The 19456-nt window shown below is 46.0% G+C and overlaps 1 pseudogene; it reads right to left on the bottom strand.

Moving 5' to 3' along the window:
* Positions 1-395: 395 nt before the first annotated feature.
* The window catches only part of LOC121008759, a 35220-nt pseudogene continuing 16159 nt past the window's right edge, over positions 396-19456 (bottom strand).

Here is a 19456-nt window from a genome sequence, read left to right as displayed (position 1 = left end):
CAGTGTAACTGTGGCTAATCACCTTGGAACCTGAGTGTGCTATAAAAGGGCAAACAGCTCACTAGCTGATCTCTCTGCTCCTGGGAAGAACCCTTATGTGTGAGTAAAAACAACAGTGTGTTTTGTTGATGGAGCTGGGCACAAGGCTCAGTTTCATGTAGTTAGGGACTACTACCTGTCTAGAAGTAGTGGCCAGACGGCCAGGTATTTCATTTGTTTTGAACTGTTTTGTTTAATTCTTTTTCTGCAAAAGTCAATAAAACTGGCTGAGGCCAGTTGCACCATACTTGCTTGGACTGGACTGTGTTTTATGTGCCTATAGCGCCCGTCTATCCCAGGAGACGGCGGTCCCGTGAGCTAATCCCGCTACACCACTTTGTCATGATTCGTTTCAATTACAGCAGCTTCTTTGAATTTATGTTGTTCTGCCATAGCATCATCAAAAGCTTAACCAGAAAATTCATAGGTCAATTTATTAATATCTTTATCTTCAAACAGTTCAAGTGTATGCAGATTGGGTTTGTAGGATTGTTTACTTGAAGCCATTCTTGCTTCTCAGTGCTGCCCCATGTAACCCTTTTTTACTGGACATTCTGAGTTTCTCAGTGCCATGCTGGATTCAGGATATTTAGTGTTGGTTAAGCACCAAAGTGCTCTGGTGCTCGGGTTGAACACCTCAGGATGCTCGGGTGCTCTACCGAGCACCTGAGCAGAATGGAAGTCAATGGGAGGACCCGAGCATTAAACAAGGCACCCCCTGCTCTGAAGAGGGGAGGGTGTCTGCTTCATTGGAAAAGGTCAGAAATTGATGGAAACACCACCGAAATGGTTCGGAAACAGCATGGGGAGGATGTCTCGATGCATCTTAGACTCCCAGGTCGCTGCTGGGAACGATGTTGTAGTGTTGATCACGAATATTCGAATTGCTAATTTTTATCTCGAATATCGGCACTTTGAGAATTCGTGAATATTTAGAATATAGTGCTATATATTCGTTTTTCGAATATTTGTAATATTCTAAAACAAGAATACATAGCAATATAGCGAATATTCGAAAAAAAAAAACTAAAGTAGAACAATTTAGCTAATATAGTGCTATAATCTTTTTTTTTTTATAGTTGTAATTTTTTTCCAATCTGAACTTCAGATGAGAAAAAAATTACAACTATTAGACAAAGAAGATTATAGCACTATATTAGCTAAATTGCTCTATATTAATTTTTTTTTCCGAATATTCGCTATATTGCTATATATTATTGTTTTTGAATATTACGAATATTGTAAAAAACAAATATATTACTTTTCTAGAATATTCGTCTTTTTAAAAAAAATCTGTACAGTTGTTCCACTTTGGCATACCCAACAAGCATCCCCATCACCATGGGAATGCCTGGGGGTTAGAATATTCCATCGGATTTGAGTTTTCACGATCTTATTGACTCTCATTACGAAAATTCGCATCATGAAAATTCTCGTTACAATAATTCGTATTAGGAAAACTCGCAATCAACACTACTCCTAACGAATATTCGAATTTGTAAATATTTGACGAATATTCTACGAAATATTCGCAAAATATCGTGAATTCGAATATGACCCCTGCCGCTCATCACTACGATGTTGTCCGAGTAGTACGCCATTTTTACAAACTGACAATAATACGCACAAAACAAAAGATAAAACCGATTTAAGACAAAAAATTGTTAGGAAACATTCTTTCCTGTATATTTACTTGTATATAAAGTGCAAGTGCTGCCAAAAATTACAAGGAAGAGCCACTCCGATACAACCTGTATATCACATAAAGGAGGGCCTCATTCACATTGTGGTACAATTGTTCAGGTAGTGGGACTCCTACACTCATGAAGCCTATGCACTAAGTGAAAGGGCTTCCAAAAATTATAAGGAACCGGCAATCCAATAGACCCTTTATTACACATAAAGAAGGGCATCATACACCCTTGAAAAATTATGATTGATGGCCTGCTGGTGACCCTCAAAAACATTGGGAGCAAAGGCCTGCTGGTGACCCTCTAAAACATTACAGGCAAGGGCCTGCTGCTGAGCTGACCATCTAAAACATTAGTGGTGAGAGTCTGCTGCAGAGCTGACTCTCTAAAACATTAGGGGCGAGTGCCTGCTGCTGAGCTGACCATTGAAAAATTATGGGCAATTGCCTGCCGCTTAGCTAACCATTGAAAAAAATATTGGTGAGGGCCTTCTGGTGAGCTCACCCTGTAAAACATTATGGTTGAGGGCCTGCTGGTGAGCTGACCCTCTAAAAAATTGTAGGTGAGGGCCTGCTGGTGAGCTGACCCTCAAACATTATATGCAAGGTCCTGCAGGTGAGCTGACCTTCTAAAAGATTGTAAGCGAGGGTCTGCTGGTGAGCTGACCCTCTAAAACATTACATGCGAGGTCCTGCAGGTGAGCTGGCCCTCTAAAAGATTGTAGATGAGGACCTTCAGGTAAGCTGACCCTCTAAAAGATTGTAGGTGAGGGCCTGCTGGTGAGCTGACCCTCTAAAACATTATATGCGAGGGCCTGCAGTTGAGCTGACCCTCTAAAAGATTGTAGGTGAGGGGCTGCTGGTGAGCTGACCCCTTTAAAACATTATATGTGAGGGCCTGCAGGTAAGCTGACTCTCTAAAAGATTGTAGGTGAGGGTCTGCTGGTGAGCTGACCCTCTAAAACATTATATGCGAGAGCCTTCAGGTAGCTGACCCTCTACAACATTAGGAGCGAGCACAGACTAATAAGTATGTTGATATGATGGAAGAGGAGGAGGAGTAGAAAAGGAATATTGAACCATATACCCTTTTTTGTGGTGGAAGGGGTGCATGGGAATACAGTGTATTCAATACACTATAAAAGCCACATTTAAAGTCCCTTAATGTTCAACCTCTTTCCTCTGATGGAGTAGAGAAGTCAGGGGCAATCCAGTCCTTGTTCATTTTATTTAAGAGTCAACCTGTCAGCATTTTCAGTTGACAGGCGGATGTGCTTTTCAATTATTATGCCCCCAGCAGCACTAAATACCAACTCTGACAAAACGCTTGCGGCAGGGCAGGCCAGCACCTCCAAGGCGTAGAGCGCCAGTTCGTGCCACGTGTCCAGCTTTGACACCCAATTATTGTAAGGCACAGTGGGATCACTGAAGACGCTGACACGGTCTGCTACGTACTCCTTCACCATCTTTCAAAACTTTTCCCTCCTTGTGACACTAGGCAACGCATCAGGGTGAGGGTGCTGGCGTGGTGTCATGAAACTGTCCCAGGCCTTGGAGAGTGTTGCCCTGCCTCTGTTGGAACTGCTGTGTATTCCCCTCGTCTCCCCTCCTTGGTTGCCCAAGGAACTACGTACTCTGCCGCCAGCGTTGTCAGCTGGAAATTTTTGGAGCAATTTTTCCACAAAGACCTTCTGGTATTGCACTATTTTGCTCGTCCTCTCCACCACAAGAATGAGAGATGAGAAGTTCTCTTTGTAACGGGAGTCGAGAAGGGTGAACAACCAGTAATCGGTGTAGTCCAAAATGCGTAAAAGGCGTGGGTCACGGGAAAGGCAGCCTAACATAAAGTCAGCCATGTGTGCCAGAGTCCCAACAGGCAAGACTTCTCTGTCGTCATCAGGAGGATGACTGTCAATCTCCTCATCCTCTTCCTCCTCTGCTGCCCATCCATGCTGAACAGATGGAATTTAACTTCCATGGGTACTACCCACTGTAGCGGAGGCAACTGTCTCCTGCTCCTCCTCCTCCTCCTCATCATCAGCCAATTTGCGCTGAGAAGACGAACTGAGGGTGGTCTGGCTATCACCCTGTGTAATGTCTTCCCCCATTTCCACCTCTTCCACATGGAAAGCGTCGGCCTTAATTGTGAGCAGCGAGCGTTTGAGTAGACACAAAAGTGGGATGGTTACGCTGATAATAGTGTTATCGCCGCTCAGCATCTGTGTTGATTCCTCAAAATTACTTAAAACCTCACAGAGGTCAGACATTCATGCCCACTCCTTGCTTGTGAATAGTGTAAGCTGACTGGAAAGGCGATGACCATGTTGCAGCTGGTATTTCACTACGGCCCTCTGCTGCTCACAAAGCCTGGCCAACATGTGGAACGTCGAGTTCCAGCACATGCTCACGTCGCACAACAGTCGGTGAGCTGGCAATTATATGCGCTGCTGCAACATTGACAGACCGGCGGAAGCTGTCGATGACTTGCGGAAATGGTCACACATGCGGAGCACCTTCACCAGTAGCTCAGGCAAATTGGGGTAGGTTTTGAGAAACCACTAATTTGAAGACGTGGGCTAGGCATGGGATGTGTGTGAGCTTCCCGAGCTCCAAAGCCGCCACCAAGTTACGGCCTTTATCAGACACAACCATGTCTAGTTCTAGGTTGAGTGCGAGAGCCACAGCTCAGTCTGGTCTCTTATCCCCTGCCATAGCTCTGCGGCAGTGTGCTGTTTGTCACCTAAGCAGATCAGCTTAAGCACGGCCTGCTGATGCTTCCCCACCGCAGTGCTACACTGCTTCCAGCTACCGACTGATGGCTGACTGGTGCTGCAAGAGGATAATTCTGAGGTGGAACTGGAGGAGGAGGCGGAGGAGGAGAAGAAGTGGGGGTTGGAGCCACTAACGTAGGTGGTGGCGGAAACCCTGATGGAATTGGGGCCCGCAATCCTCCACGATGTTCACCCAGTGTGCCGTCAGGGAAATGTAGCATCCCTGGCTGAAAGCACTTGTCCATGTGTCAGTGGTTAAGTGGACATTCCTAGTAACTGCGTTGGTCAGGGCACGGGTGATGTTACAGGACACATGCTGGTGTAAGGCGGGCATGGCACACTGTGAAAAATAGTGGCGGCTGGGGACTGCGTAATGAGGGATGACCGCCGACATCAGGCTGCGGAAGGCCTTAGTGTCCACAAGCCTAAATAGCAACATTTCAAGGGACAGTAATTTGGAAAGTTGCTCATTTAGTGCTATGGCCTGTGGGTGGGTGGCTGGGTATTTGCGCTTGCGTTCAAATGCCTGGGGTAAGGACATTTGTACGCTGCGCTGGGACATGGAAATGGATGTGGTCTCTGATGGTGCTTGCGAAGGTCCAGGTGTAGGGCGGGAGGCATCCGGGACTGCGCCTTCGACAGGTGATTGGCCAGCACGTAACACAGGAGAAGAGGAGGCAGTATTGTGACCTGCAGACACAGATTGTGGACCCAGGCGTTCGGCCCACCTATTACCATGCTTTGATGCCATGTTGCGGATCATGCTGGTGGTGGTGAGGTTGCTAGTGTTCACGCCCCTGCTCATTTTTGTATGGCACAGGTTGCAAATTTAATTTTTTTTGTCGTCTGCACTTTCCTCAAAAAAAACGCCAGACTGCGGAACACCTACCCCTTGGCAAGGGAGATTTCCGCAGGGTGTGCTCAGGGGAACAGTTGCGGGCCTGTTTGGTGTGGCCCGCCTTCTCCCTTTTGCGACCCCACTGCCTCTTCCAGTTATTTCATCGTCCACCACCTCCTCTTCCACTTCCTCACACTGCTCATCCTCCTTACTTGTTGACCTAACCACAGCCTCAGTTATTGACAACTGTGTCTCATCCGCATCATCAGCCTCTTGAGACACTAATTGCCAATTACTTATTGGCAACTGTGTCTCATAATCATCATCCACCTCGTGAAACACTAATTGCCGTTCCCCACCGTCATCTTCTTGTAACTGTGGATGCTCAAGAGTTTGGGAATCAGGGCACAAGATCTCATGTCTCTCTTCATATGGGCTTGTTGAGAAGCCCAAATGAAGGAATGGCGCTGAAAAGAGCTCCTCAGAATATCCGAGTATGGGATCACTTGTTTGGCAAGACTCTCCATGGTGGGAAGAAGGAGGATCAGGGTGAGGATTGTGTTGACCAGACTCTTGGCTACTGAGACTGGACTTGATGGAAGACAGTGTGGTGCTTAACCGACTGCAAGCATTATCTGCTGCAATCCAACCGACCACCTGGTCGCACTGGTCTGACTTCAAAAGCATTGTCCTGCGCCGCCCTTCAAACTAAGACATGAAGCTACGTATCGTGGATGATTGTTTTTCTTGTGCTCTGGCAGCAGGCACAGTTTGAACGCGCCCAGGGCCACGGCCTCTGCGTGCACCATCAACAACACGGCCACTTCCCTGTCCCTTAAAGGGATTCTGTCACCAGGTTTCACCCCTGTCAGCTAAACATATGCTGATGTTCAGGGCCTCATCACGAGGCACAGAGGATTAGGAGGTGGCGCAGAAGTCTGGAAAGGCAGCGCTGGGCACGAACGGCGGTGGGTGCGGCTGGCACCTTGCATCGCTTGACATCCCCTTAGGGACCTTATTTCTTTGAGTGACAGGTTAGTAAAAGCAGTTTTTTTGCAAAATGAGGCTACAGATCACATTTATAAGGCCACATTAGGAATCGTGATGAGGCCCTGAACATCAGCATATGTTTAGCTGATAGGGGTGAAACCTGGTGACAGAATCCCTTTAATGCTCGCCTTCTTCATATTAAATGTTATATATGCTTGAAAGTATGTCACACGTACAGTAGCGTAGGATTTGTAAGTGTATGCGCAAAAAAATATATTTGGGATGTGGAAACGTCACACAGGAGATATACAGCAGATTATGTTGCTGATGTCAGCAGCGAATAATAAAATAATACAGACAATGTCACAGGTATTTGGGATGTGGAAATGTTACACAGGAGAAATACAGCAGATAATGTCGCTGATGTCACCAGCGGCTAATAAAAAAATACAGGGATTGTCACAGGTATTTGGGATGTGGAAACGTTACTGTAACGGATCTCCTGGCACCCCGACTGGGTACCTCCGTTGATGGATGCTCCTAGTGCTTCCTGAGGGCTCCAAGCACTTCACTTGACACCGTAATCACTACCGACCCCACGAACCGCTGCAGCTTGTTTGAGGTCTTGCCGTCTTCCACCCACCCTGGGCCCAAGACCAGGGTCCAACTTCCAGTGGATAGATACCGATAGCAATCCCCAGAGTACATATAGCTGTTCCCCCACACATGAGATGACACTCTATGTTAAGGGTAAAACCGGAACTCACTTTATTGAAGATCAACTCAGTATATATACAGTTCAAGAAGTCTAACAACATAAATCAATAAACCATGAACAACATGCAAACAGACATCTTCACCCCCTCCATAATGAATGAATAGGGAGAGAGGAGACACATGTGATGGGATTATCTCCTGAGTGTATCATAGGGTTATCATAGGGTTATCTAGCTACTGATCTAGGAGTCGGCTGCTCCTAGAGTCAGCTATCTTAATCCCATCACTAACACAATCAGTGGGAGTCTCAGTGCAGAGTTAACCCCAAAAGGTCTGAGGGGTCTCCATAGTTCTGGGTCCATAGTCCATAGGAAGGAGGCTGGCCCCAGGCTTCTCCAGCAGCCCCAGTGATGGTTCAGTTGGTCACATTTTTCCCCTCCAACAGCAGACTAACCAGGTACCTGACCTCCTGTCGGTCGGTGCCTGAGTTAGTCGAGTAGCCCACCCATAAACAAACACTGGTTACAGCAGATAATGTCGCTGATGTCACCAGCGGCTAATAAAAAAATACAGGGATTGTCACAGGTATTTGGGATGTGGAAACGTTACTGTAACGGATCTCCTGGCACCCCGACTGGGTACCTCCGTTGATGGATGCTCCTAGTGCTTCCTGAGAGCTCCAAGCACTTCACTTGACACCGTAATCACTACCGACCCCACGAACCGCTGCAGCTTGTTTGAGGTCTTGCCGTCTTCCACCCACCCTGGGCCCAAGACCAGGGTCCAACTTCCAGTGGATAGATACCGATAGCAATCCCCAGAGTATCTATAGCTGTTCCCCCACACATGAGATGACACTCTATGTTGAGGGTAAAACCGGAACTCACTTTATTGAAGATCAACTCAGTATATATACAGTTCAAGAAGTCTAACAACATAAATCAATAAACCATGAACAACATGCAAACAGACATCTTCACCCCCTCCATAATGAATGAATAGGGAGAGAGGAGACACATGTGATGGGATTATCTCCTGAGTGTATCATAGGGTTATCATAGGGTTATCTAGCTACTCATCTAGGAGTCGGCTGCTCCTAGAGTCAGCTATCTTAATCCCATCACTAACACAATCAGTGGGAGTCTCAGTGCAGAGTTAACCCCAAAAGGTCTGAGGGGGTCTCCATAGTTCTGGGTCCATAGTCCATAGGAAGGAGGCTGGCCCCAGGCTTCTCCAGCAGCCCCAGTGATGGTTCAGTTGGTCACATTTTTCCCCTCCCAACAGCAGACTAACCAGGTACCTGACCTCCTGTCGGTCGGTGCCTGAGTTAGTCGAGTAGCCCACCCATAAACAAACTCTGGTCCTGTTGAACTCTGGGGCCTGGCTCTGTTCTGTATGTCCCCAGCTGTTGAGTGGGCGTCTGCTACTCCATGCTTCATTGTTGTACTCTAGCATGGAGCTGTGGGTACTTGGTGGGCAGAGGCCAACTGTGCTCTGCCCAGATGCCAGCTCTTCCACTGGGGTAGCCTATGGGGAGTCAGCCTCTAGACAAGATGATAGGGGAGGGCAGAGACCAACTGTGTTCTGCCCAGATGCCAGCTCTTCTGCTGGGGTAGCCTGTGGGGAGTCAGCCTCTGGACAAGAGGATAGAGGAGGGCAGAGGCTGACTGTGCTCTGCCCAGATGCCAGCTCTTCCGCTGGGGTAGCCTGTGGGGAGTCAGCCTCTTGACAAGAGGATAGGGGAGGGCAGAGGCCAATTGTGCTCTGCCCAGATGCCAGCTCTTCTGCTGGGGTAGCTGGTGGGGAGTCAGCCTCTGGACAAGAGGATAAGGGAGGGCAGAGGCGAACTGCGCTCTGCCCAGATGCCAGCTCTTCCACTGGGGTAGCCTGTGGGGAGTCAGCATCTGGACAAGAGGATAGGGGAGGGCAGAGGCCGACTGTGCTCTGCCCAGATGCCAGCTCTTCCGCTGGGATGGGGTCAGGCAATACTACCCCCAGGACCTTGTTGCGGATCGGCTGTGGAGGGGAGGGATTGCTTAAATCCTCCTCCTGGCATTCATGTGGGGTTGGTGGGGATCTGTACCGGCTGTCCAGCATCCCTGTAGGTCTGGTGCAGAGACCGCGGTTCCATCTGCACCATCGGAGTTAGGGGTGCTGTCCCTCTGAGGTTGGGGAGAGAGACTGGTTGTCTCCTCCCCCTTCAAGGTACACTGCCGTTGGGGAATGGAGACGATGCTCTTCTCTCCCTGCAAACATACTGCCGCTGGGGAGCAGGACCGACTGTCCCTACTTCCTGAAACTCCGGCTGCCGTTGGGGATCTGGGCCGACCACCCAGCATCCCTGTAGGGCCGGTGGAGAGATCTCGGTTCCATCTCCACCTGACATATGGGGTTTCCCCCAGGACCAGTCTATGAGGTCCCCTACCTCCGTAGCTGGTACTGAAGCAGGGGATACTTCAGTCGGGTCTTCCCAGCTGTAGCGTTGTAGATCTGGGACTGCCACCCAGCTCTCTGGCAGTGTATATTGGGGCTGAATTGAGCTGAAGAAGTATTAGTAATCCTGCTCCAGCTCCCACTCCATTGTCACTAGAGATGCCAGGTCTTGTCTCACCTCTCTCGCTGTAGCCCAATCATGCATAGCCTCCCTGTAGTCATGGATATCCCAGAACCGGGACTCTCCAGCATCTCCGAACTCAGGTTCTGGGAAGGCCTCAAACAGGCCAAGGCCATCATGATCCTCACCCTCGGGTCTGTCGTGCTCAGCCATCCAGGGGGAGTGCCGAATCACATACCACCAGAGTGCCTGATAGGTGTCGTCTAGCCAAAGCTTCCTCCAAACCAGGTTCTTGAGTTCTGTCACCCACTCATCCAGGGGCTGCTCTCCCAGAAGGGGCATTCACAGGGCCACTCGAATCTGCAACCGCTGCTCCTCACTGGGGAGACTCTCACCCCGCCGACGCTGTACGTCTTCCAGGGTCTCGTGCCAGACGCCCTTCCAGACTGCATCCCTCCAGTCTAGGTCATCCTCCTCCTCATAGTGGAACGCTGTCCAAAGACTAGACAATTCCATCCTGCTGTAGCCAGGGGCGCTGTACGGTTACTAGCGTTGCCCTCAATATACTCCACGAACGGAGTCTCTGAGCTGCTTCTCCTCACACTAGGACGCCATGTAACGGATCTCCTGGCAACCCAACTGGGTACCTCCATCGATGGATGCTCCTAGTGCTTCCTAAGGGCTCCAAGCACTCCACTTGACACCGTAATCACTGCCGACCCCACGGACTGCCGCAGCTTGGTTGAGGTCTCGCTGTCTTCCACCTACCCTGGGCCCAAGACCAGGATCCAACTTCCAGTGGGTAGAACTGTGTTGTATTCGCAGGGGAGTATAATACCGATAGCAATCCCCAGAGTAAGTAGCTGTTCCCCCACACATGAGATGACACTCTATGTTGAGGGTAAAACAGGAACTCACTTTATTGAAGATCAACTCAGTACATATACAGTTCAAGAAGTCTAACAACATAAATCAATCAACCATGAATAACATACAAACAGACATTTTCACCCCCTCCATAATGAATGAATAGGGAGAGATACATGTGATGGGATTATCTCCTGAGTGTATCATAGGGTGATCTACTCATCTAGGAGTCGTCTGCTCCTAGAGTCAGCTATCTTAATCCCATTACTAACACAATCAGTAGGAGTCTCAGTGCAGAGTTAACCCCAAAAGGTCTGAGGGGGTCTCCATAGTTCTGGGTCCATAGTCCGTAGGAAGGAGGCTGGCCCCCAGGCTTCTCCAGCAGCCCCAGTGACGGTTCAGTTCGTCACAGTTACACAGGAGAAATACCGCAGATAATGTCACTGATGTCACCAGCGGCTAATATAAAATTGCAGGCAATGTCACGGGTATTTGGGATGTGGAAATGTTACACAGGATAAATACCGCAGATAATGTCGCTGATGTCACCAGCGGCTAATAAAAAATTACAGGGAATGTCACTGGTATTTGGGATGTGGAAACGTTACACAGGAGAAATACTGCAGATAATGTCGCTGATGTCACCAGCGGCTAATATAAAATTACAGGGATTGTCACACGTATTTGGGATGTGGAAACGTTACACATAAGAAATACCTCAGATAATGTCGCTAATAAAAAATTATAGGTAATGTCACAGGTATTTGGAATTTTGAAACGTCACGCAGGAGATATACCGCAGATAATGTAATGCTGTCACCAGCGGCTAAGAAAAAATTACAGGGAATGTCACAGGTATTTAGGATGTGGAAACATTACACAGGAGAAAAACCGCAGATAATGTTGCTGATGTCACCAGCGGCTAATAAAAAATTACAGGGAATGTCATAGGTATTTTGGATGTGGAAACGTTACACAGGAGAAATACCTCAGATAATGTCAATGCTGTCACCAGCAGTTAATATAAAATTACAGGGAATGTCACAGGTATTTGAGATGTGGAAACGTTACACAGGAGATGTACCCCAGGTAATGTCACTGTCCGCAGTGGACACCATCTACGGAAAAAGTACACTGGATGTCACTGATATTTTTTGGATGTGCACACGTTACACAGGAGATGTAGCGCAGCTAATGTCACTGTCCGCAGCAGACACAGTCTACGGGAAAAGTACACTGGATGTGACAGATATTGTATTTTTTGGATGCACACACGTTACACAGGAGATGTAGTGCAGATAATGTCGCTGTCTGCAGCGGCCTAACTATTGCACGCTATTTAGCGCAGGATGCGCTAAAAATAGATATTGCTGCCACACACAATAGTCCTGAAAAGGACTTTTGGGTCTGTAAAGTTTTAGCAATTTAGCGCAGGTTGTGCTAAAAATATATATTGCTGCTGCCACACACAATAGTCCTTAAAAGGACTTTTGGGTCTCTGACAAGTTTTTCAAATAAAAAAATATATGTTTTCACTCCCTACACTGTTTCCTTTCTTCAGCACAGCTCTCCCTGATTAACACTGAGCCGAACACATGTCATCGGGTGCTATATAACACACAATGACGCGTTCTGGCCAGCCAATCACTGTAATGCCAGTAACCAACATGGCTACGGCATTACAGTGAAGGGCAGCACTTAACTTCACATTTATTATCTGTAAAGAATAAATCAAGGCAACTGGACTTACTGTAGATTTCTTGAAAACGTTTCACTCGTTCTTCCAACGAGCTTTCTCAATTCTGAGTGACTGTACAAGACTTCTCTGGGAATAAATATGTAACTGAATCAACATCTGGTAATTATACCCAGCATGGGGTCAGAGGTCATTATACCCAGCATGGGGTCAAAGGTGTTGATTCCATTATCCTAATTGGAGTCAGTAGGTGATAATGACCTCCCAGAAAAAGGTGTCAAGACAGCATTGTATGTGGCAGACAATAGATGTCTAACCCCCCTGCCTCTATTCAAGCTTGGCTTCTCCATTTTTACATAGATGTCCTCCTTCACACCTCGTTTATACCAATCGGCCTCCTTATCCAAAACATGTACTTGACTGTCTTCAAAGGTGTGACCTGTTTCTTTTAGATGTAAGTACACGGCTGAATCTTGACCAGAGGTTTTGGCTCTTCTATGCTGAGCCATACGCTGATGTAGTTGTTGTTTTGTTTCGCTGATATAAAGTTCTGAGCATTCCTCATTGCAATGGGCTGCGTACACAATGTTGTCCATCTTGTGTTTAGGCGTTGGGTGTTTTGGGTGAACCAGTTGTTGCCTCAGTGTGTTGCTGGGTTTAAAGCAGACAGGGATGTGATGTTTATTAAAAATCCTTTTGAGTTTCTCAGACACCCCAGCTACATATGGGATAACCATATTCTTGCGTCTGTCATGCTTCACGCCCTCACTGGTAGTCTTGGTGCTCTTTCTTCTCCTTCCTTCTGTTTTGACAAAGGCCCAATCTGGATACCCTCAAGTTTTAAGTGCCCCTCTGAGGTGTTTGAATTCCTTCGCCTTGGCCTCTGTGCTGGTGGGGATTTTCTCTGCCCGGTGGTGTAGAGTCTGGATGACTCCCAGTTTGTGGTCTAGAGGATGGTGGGAATCAAATAGCAGGTACTGGTCTGTGTGTGTTGGTTTTCGATAGACCTCTATTCCTAGCTTCCTTCCCTCTTCCACTGTTATAAGACAGTCCAGAAATGCCAGTTTGTTGTTCTGCATATCTTCCCGCGTGAAATTGATGTTATGATCCACTGAGTTGATGTGGTCGGTGAAAGCCTGTAACTCTTGCTTATGAATTTTAACCCAAGTGTCATCCACATATCTGAACCAATGACTAAGTGTAATTCCCTTGAAAGTGGTCAGGGCTTTCCTTTCTACTTCCTCCATATACAGGTTCGCTACAATAGGTGAGACTGGCGATCCCATAGCACAGTCATGTTTTTGCTTGTAGAACTTGTCCTTATACTTGAAGTAGGTGGTACTCAGACAATGGTCCAGTAAGGCACACACTTGGTCTGGGCTAAGTTCTGTTCTGCAGCCTAAGGTGTTGTCTAGTAGCAACTGTTTCCTGACTGTTTCAATTGCCTCTGTGGTGGGTATGCAGGTGAAGAGGGATGTAACATCATAGGAGACCATTGTTTCTTCTGTGCCCAATACCAAGTTCTGGATTTTGGTGGTGAAATCCTGAGAGTTCTGTATCTGATGTTGTGTGTTTCCAACCAAGGGCGCTAGAATTCTGGCTAAGTATTTTGCCACATTGTAGGTCACAGAGTTGATGCTGCTGACAATGGGCCTGAGAGGGGTCCCCTCCTTATGTATCTTAGGAAGTCCATAAATACATGGAGGGGCTTCTCCAGGGTAGAGGCGATGATACATGGCCCGATTTTGTCCTTTTTTAGTTGTAGTAGTTCTATAACCTTCTTCTTGTAGCCACTAGTTGGGTCTCGTCTTAGGGCTTCATATGTGTTGTTATCATCTGGGAGTGTGGTCACCTTGGCATCGTAGTCAGATGTATTAAGTACAACCGTGCATCTTCCTTTATCCGCAGGCAGGATGGTGATGTTTGTGTCTTTCTTCAGGGATGTAACCGCCCTCCTTTCTTCTCTAGTCAAGTTTGAAGGAGGTGGTTTGGCACTGGCCAGAGCTGCAGACACTTTAAGGCGAAGTTGTTCAGCCTCACCCTGTGGTACTTTGTTGCTGTGGATTGAGGCTTCAGTGGCTGAAATAATATCAACTATTAGTATGGTTCTTGGTGTGATTGCGAAATTCAACCCTTTAGCAATTACATCCATCTCAGGCTCTGTGAGAACCCGGTCTGAAAGATTCTGCACCCATTTCTCTTTGTTTTGCACTGTCCTTGTTTCCTCCAGATGTTGATTCAGTTACATATTTATTCCCAGAGAATTCTCCCTTTCTCAGATTAGTTTTAAAAAGCTTGAGCTTGTTAATAAATGCAAAAAACTGTTTGCACTAGATCGGGCAGCATCTTTAATTTCCCTTGGAGGGCAAGGTTGAGTCTATCCAGGTGGTGCAGTATGTCCACCAGAAATGCCAGATCCAAAATCCACTGGGAATCAGAGAGCACAGGATAGTCTTTGTGTTTTTCTTCCAGAAACAACGTTACCTGACTCAAAAGTTCAAAAAAATGAGATATCACCTTACCTCTTGAAAGCCACCTTACAGAGCAGTGAAGTGGCAAATCACTGGGAAGGTTCTCATCAAGGCCTACAATGAGATTTCTGAACTGTCTGTGATTAAGCGCATGAGTGCGAATAAAATTGACAATTTCTAGAACAGGCATCAAGACGTGGTCTAAATTTAGCTTTTTAGACACCAGCTGCTCCTGATGAATGATGCAATGAAATGTCCAAAACTGTGGAAATCGGTCATCACATTTACTTAGCCCGACAAGGCCATTCACAGATCCTATCATAGACGGTGCTCCATCTGTGGTTATGGCTGTGAGTTTTGATAATGGCAAATTTGCCTTTTCAACTACAGTCATCAGGGTCTCTTTCATATCGATGCCATGAGTTCTGTCTGTTAACGGGACAATATCAAGTAGCTCTTCTTTTATTGTACAGTTGTCTGACACAGACCGTACAAAAATTGCCAACTGCGGCTTGTCTTGTATATCAGTAGACTCATCCAGTGCAATACTGAAATACTGGCATTTCTCAAGGTCAGAGTACAGCTGTGTTTCAACTGCACTGTTAATGTCTGATATTCTGTGTTCGACTGTATGTCGTGACAATTGAAGGTCTGATACCATTCGTTTCAAACGTTCATCTTCTGGAGACAAGATTGCAATGGCGTCACTAAGGCAACTTTTCACAAATTCCCCTTCATTGTATGTTTTTTTGGCGCAAGCGATATTCCATGCCAGTTGATAGGATGCAAGAGTGACAGTTTCTGAATGTTTTGTAAGTCTGTTGTTCTTAGTGGCGTTTCAATGCATTTAGCTTGTGTTTGCGAAGTTCTGTACCTGCTCAGATTATCTCTCCAGTGACCTGAAGTTTTGTTTGGATTCCTAGTTTTGTTTGGTTTCCTCCAACTATTTTTCATCCTAAGTAAGACACACCTAGGTCTTAGAGGAGAAAAATATGAAAAAATAAACCCAATCCTCATCAGACCTCCAAAATTAGACCTTTAATACTCAGATGAGACATCACAAATCAGACGCCTCCATGCTCTGATCACCCACAATGCTCAGACAAACCCCCCATGCTCAGATGATCTGACATGGGGGGAGTTATGAGCATGGGGTGTCTGATTTGTGGTGTCTTATGTGAGTACTGTGGGGCTTATTTTGTGGGTCTGATGAGGATTTGGGGGTCTTATCTGAGCTCATACTTCCCCCATGTCAGATAAGACCCCCATGATCAGTAGTTCAATAAAAAACTGTGGACTGTTCTCCTTGTGTAGGAGGCTTATCCTCCGTACCTCTGCTGCCGCTGCTCTGAGGACTGTTCACAGTGACCTGACGTGCACAGGGTCAGGTCAGAGCGCGGGCCAGTACGTACTAACTTTCATTATGGCGACACCAAGCTTGTATGTTTTTTTTTAGTTTTAATACTTTAAAAAAATAAAAGCTTTGGAAAAAATAAATTTATTCTTTTCATCACTATATTCTGGCCACCATAACTATAGTTACGTGTGAGGGCTCATTTTTGTGGGGTGAACTGTAACTTTTATTGATACCAATTTCGTGTCAATTTGGTGTGCATCCCATTCTTATTTATGTTTTTTAGGCCTCATGCACACGGCCTTTGTGCGGCCGTTCCGTGAATTAGGGACCGCAATTTTTTGTCCCCAGTGCACAGGCAACGTCCGTACGGCGGCCAGGATGGATCAAGACCCATTCAACTTGAATGGATCCGTGATCCGTCAGCACCGCAAAAAAATAGAACATGTTCTATTTTTTTTTGCGGTGCGGAGGCACGGACAGAAACACCACGTAAGCACTCCGTGTTCCGTGCCTCCGTTCAGCACTGCAGCTCCGGATTGCGGACCCATTAAAGCGAATGGGTCCACATCCGTGATGCAGGGAGCACACAGCCAGTTCAATACGGCCACAGCCGGGCAACGTCCATGTGCACGAGGCTTAGGCAGATGAAGAGATAAAAAAATGGCAAATTGGCCAGGTGTCTGCTGTTTTAAAAGACAATATCGCCAACGAGTCATACGGTGGTAGAGTAGTGGATAATTATGCTAATTAAGTGTAACTATTGGGAGGATAATAAAACAGGGGTATATAATACTTCACATAAGTTTTTATTTTATTTTGCAGCATAATATGCGAGTGCAGCAGTGTTATTATCATTTGGAGGCAATTACAGTCATAAACAGTGAATTTGTGTGGCCATTTTGCATTGCAAAGTCGTTATGGTTATGTAACTGCAGAAATACAAATATGGCTGACTGTCAAAATGTCCCTCCCAACCACTGTGACTGGGTTATCTACCAGCTGCACATTGCCCCTCAAATAGCTTACACTTCAAGCTGCAGTCTGCAGGCAGCACTGATGACATGCAACTAGCTTGTGGTTGCAGAAGTTGCACAGCGAGCGTTCAGTGCAGTGAGCAATGTGCTCACCCTTAAGTTCACCTCCCGCCACCTCGGTCTTCTGTTCTTGCTCCTGTACTTTATGACAGCAAGGAGGCGGTGATAATTAAGTCCCGCGCAGAACGTCCTCAAGCGTCAGGACGTCATCACTGTAGGCCTGCTGTTAACACTTTGTGACACCAGACCAATGAGGTGCGTTTGGGGCTGCGTTGGACCCCAAAGGCTGCCGACTATTATAATCCGCCTCTGATTAGCTGGCACGCTCCCCTGCGAGCCGCATACGCTCCCCTGCGAGCCGCATCTGTAGACAGAGCGTTGCAGAGAGGAGGAGCCGCAAATGAAGTTGGAAGGAGCCGCATGCGGCTCGCGAGCCGCGGGTTGGCCACCCCTGACATATGGTATATGTAGATTTTTATTTCATCATAAAGACACATATATCTATGACTACGACCACCCAAACATAGATTTATAAATGTATCACTAGGATATTTGTTCCTAGTGTTTGTCTATAACCAAGTCATCTAACCTGCCATACACAGAAATGAATAGCATTTAAGAACGTAAGGAACTACATAGGGCTTATCTAATCTGAGTTTAAGTTCAATGTAGGGGTTTATGCAAAGCACAGAAATTGAAAATTAGACTTGGATTCGACATAGGGGTTTACTTATCAGCAGATTGGTGACATATTCTTTACATATAGATAAAAGAACTTCAGCACAAGGTTTATGATGCAATTGGTGTTACAGCCATTTACAAATAAAAAGACATTACCATTTGCATCAAAAATCTTCTGCTGAAGTTCTTTTATCCATTGATGATGGGGTGGGAACCCTAATTTCAGCACTAAGTAGCATAGTGCGACGAGGATCTAAATGATTATATTCTGTACATAGGTATAATTGTGGCATAAACAGCATCTGTTTATTGCACAACATCCAGAGTTGGTGAAGATTATATTAATCTTCTATATATTTTCTTTACAACTGAGTAACTGGAGAAGTTTCAGATTTTTATAGTGTTGAGGTTACTTTGGAGCTCCTGTCTCCTTGTCCCCAGAATGCCTTATAATGAATGAAATATTGTCTATAATTTGGAACGTTTGGTGTAGGGTTTAGACATCCTCATCTTTTACTCTTTCTAATACTTTGCTCAACACTTGAATGCTTTGCCTTAAAATAGAAGCTATTAACTATGCATTGTGCTTTAGAACTCTAGTGAGAAATGGTTATTGTAGCTATTCATCCATGGGTCCACTAATGGAGCACTAGGCTTTCTCTGAGGCGTAAAATACTAATCAAATTCTGTTAAGCATTTTTTAGAGCATAAGTATTCCTCTTGGGTTATTCTGGGGCTGTGTTCTCTAATGTGGTACTAGAGAATTACAACATCACAATTTTGAAAACTTTCTCCAAGTTTACCTTTGTAATACAAAAGTTATCACGAGCAGAAGAGGAAGGTTAAAAAGGGATATTCCAACTGAATCATTTGTGGCCTATCTACTTGATTGAGGATAAATGCTAAATCAGTAGGACGCCCACCCAACCGAAAGACAACGACTAAGAGGAGTCTGAATAGAGAGGCGGTCGAACATGCACCACGTGGCTCTATTCAACTAATTGAAGCAGCCGAGCACAGCTTGGTATTGCAATTTAGTGGAATTGAGTCCCCAATGCTGGTCATCAGTGGAGGTCCCAGCAGTCAAATCCCCAACAATCTAGCTTTTATCACCTTTCCAATAGATAGGCTATAAATGGAATTCTCCTTTACATGCATGATATAAATCCCCAGGTAAACACTATGGGTCATTTATTAATGCAGTTACACCAGTTTTCTTCTTTGAAGGAATATTTATCAAGTCTCCAATCACTTTTCTGACACATAAAGTTTGGGTTAGCATAAGAAAAAAGGGGCACGACTTGCAAGTCACACACTGTGTGATCTATGTACAAGATAGAGGTGGTGTAGAAAGGAAAAAAAGAGAGGGAAGAACCCTTCACACCCGTTAAAAAGAAAAGGAAACACGTAATAGGCGCCAAATTCCCTCAGTCACTAGACGTGATGTGATGATACTTGGAATCTGTTGTTAGTTATATAAATAAGGTAGGTATGAATAAAAAGACCTTCACCTAGGTCTGATAAAAGAGCCAAAGATTTAAGAATATCAACACATCCATGTAATGGTGATGTTGACAGATGATAATTATGAAATAAGAAAAATCAAATCAAATGCACTCACTTCACGGGGGGGGGGGGGGGGGGGGGGGAGTCACCTGGATCAATTCAGAGACCCCTGGGACTACTTTTCCCCCCAGCCAGGATCACATGCAGAAATGTAAAGTCCCAGGGGTCTCTGAATTGATCCAGGT

The sequence above is a fragment of the Bufo bufo genome, chromosome 7 (genome assembly GCF_905171765.1).
Source record: "Bufo bufo chromosome 7, aBufBuf1.1, whole genome shotgun sequence".
NCBI classification, from domain to species: domain Eukaryota; kingdom Metazoa; phylum Chordata; class Amphibia; order Anura; family Bufonidae; genus Bufo; species Bufo bufo.
Note: the sequence above shows the minus strand (reverse complement) of the source record. Positions and strands in the feature narration are given on the sequence as shown.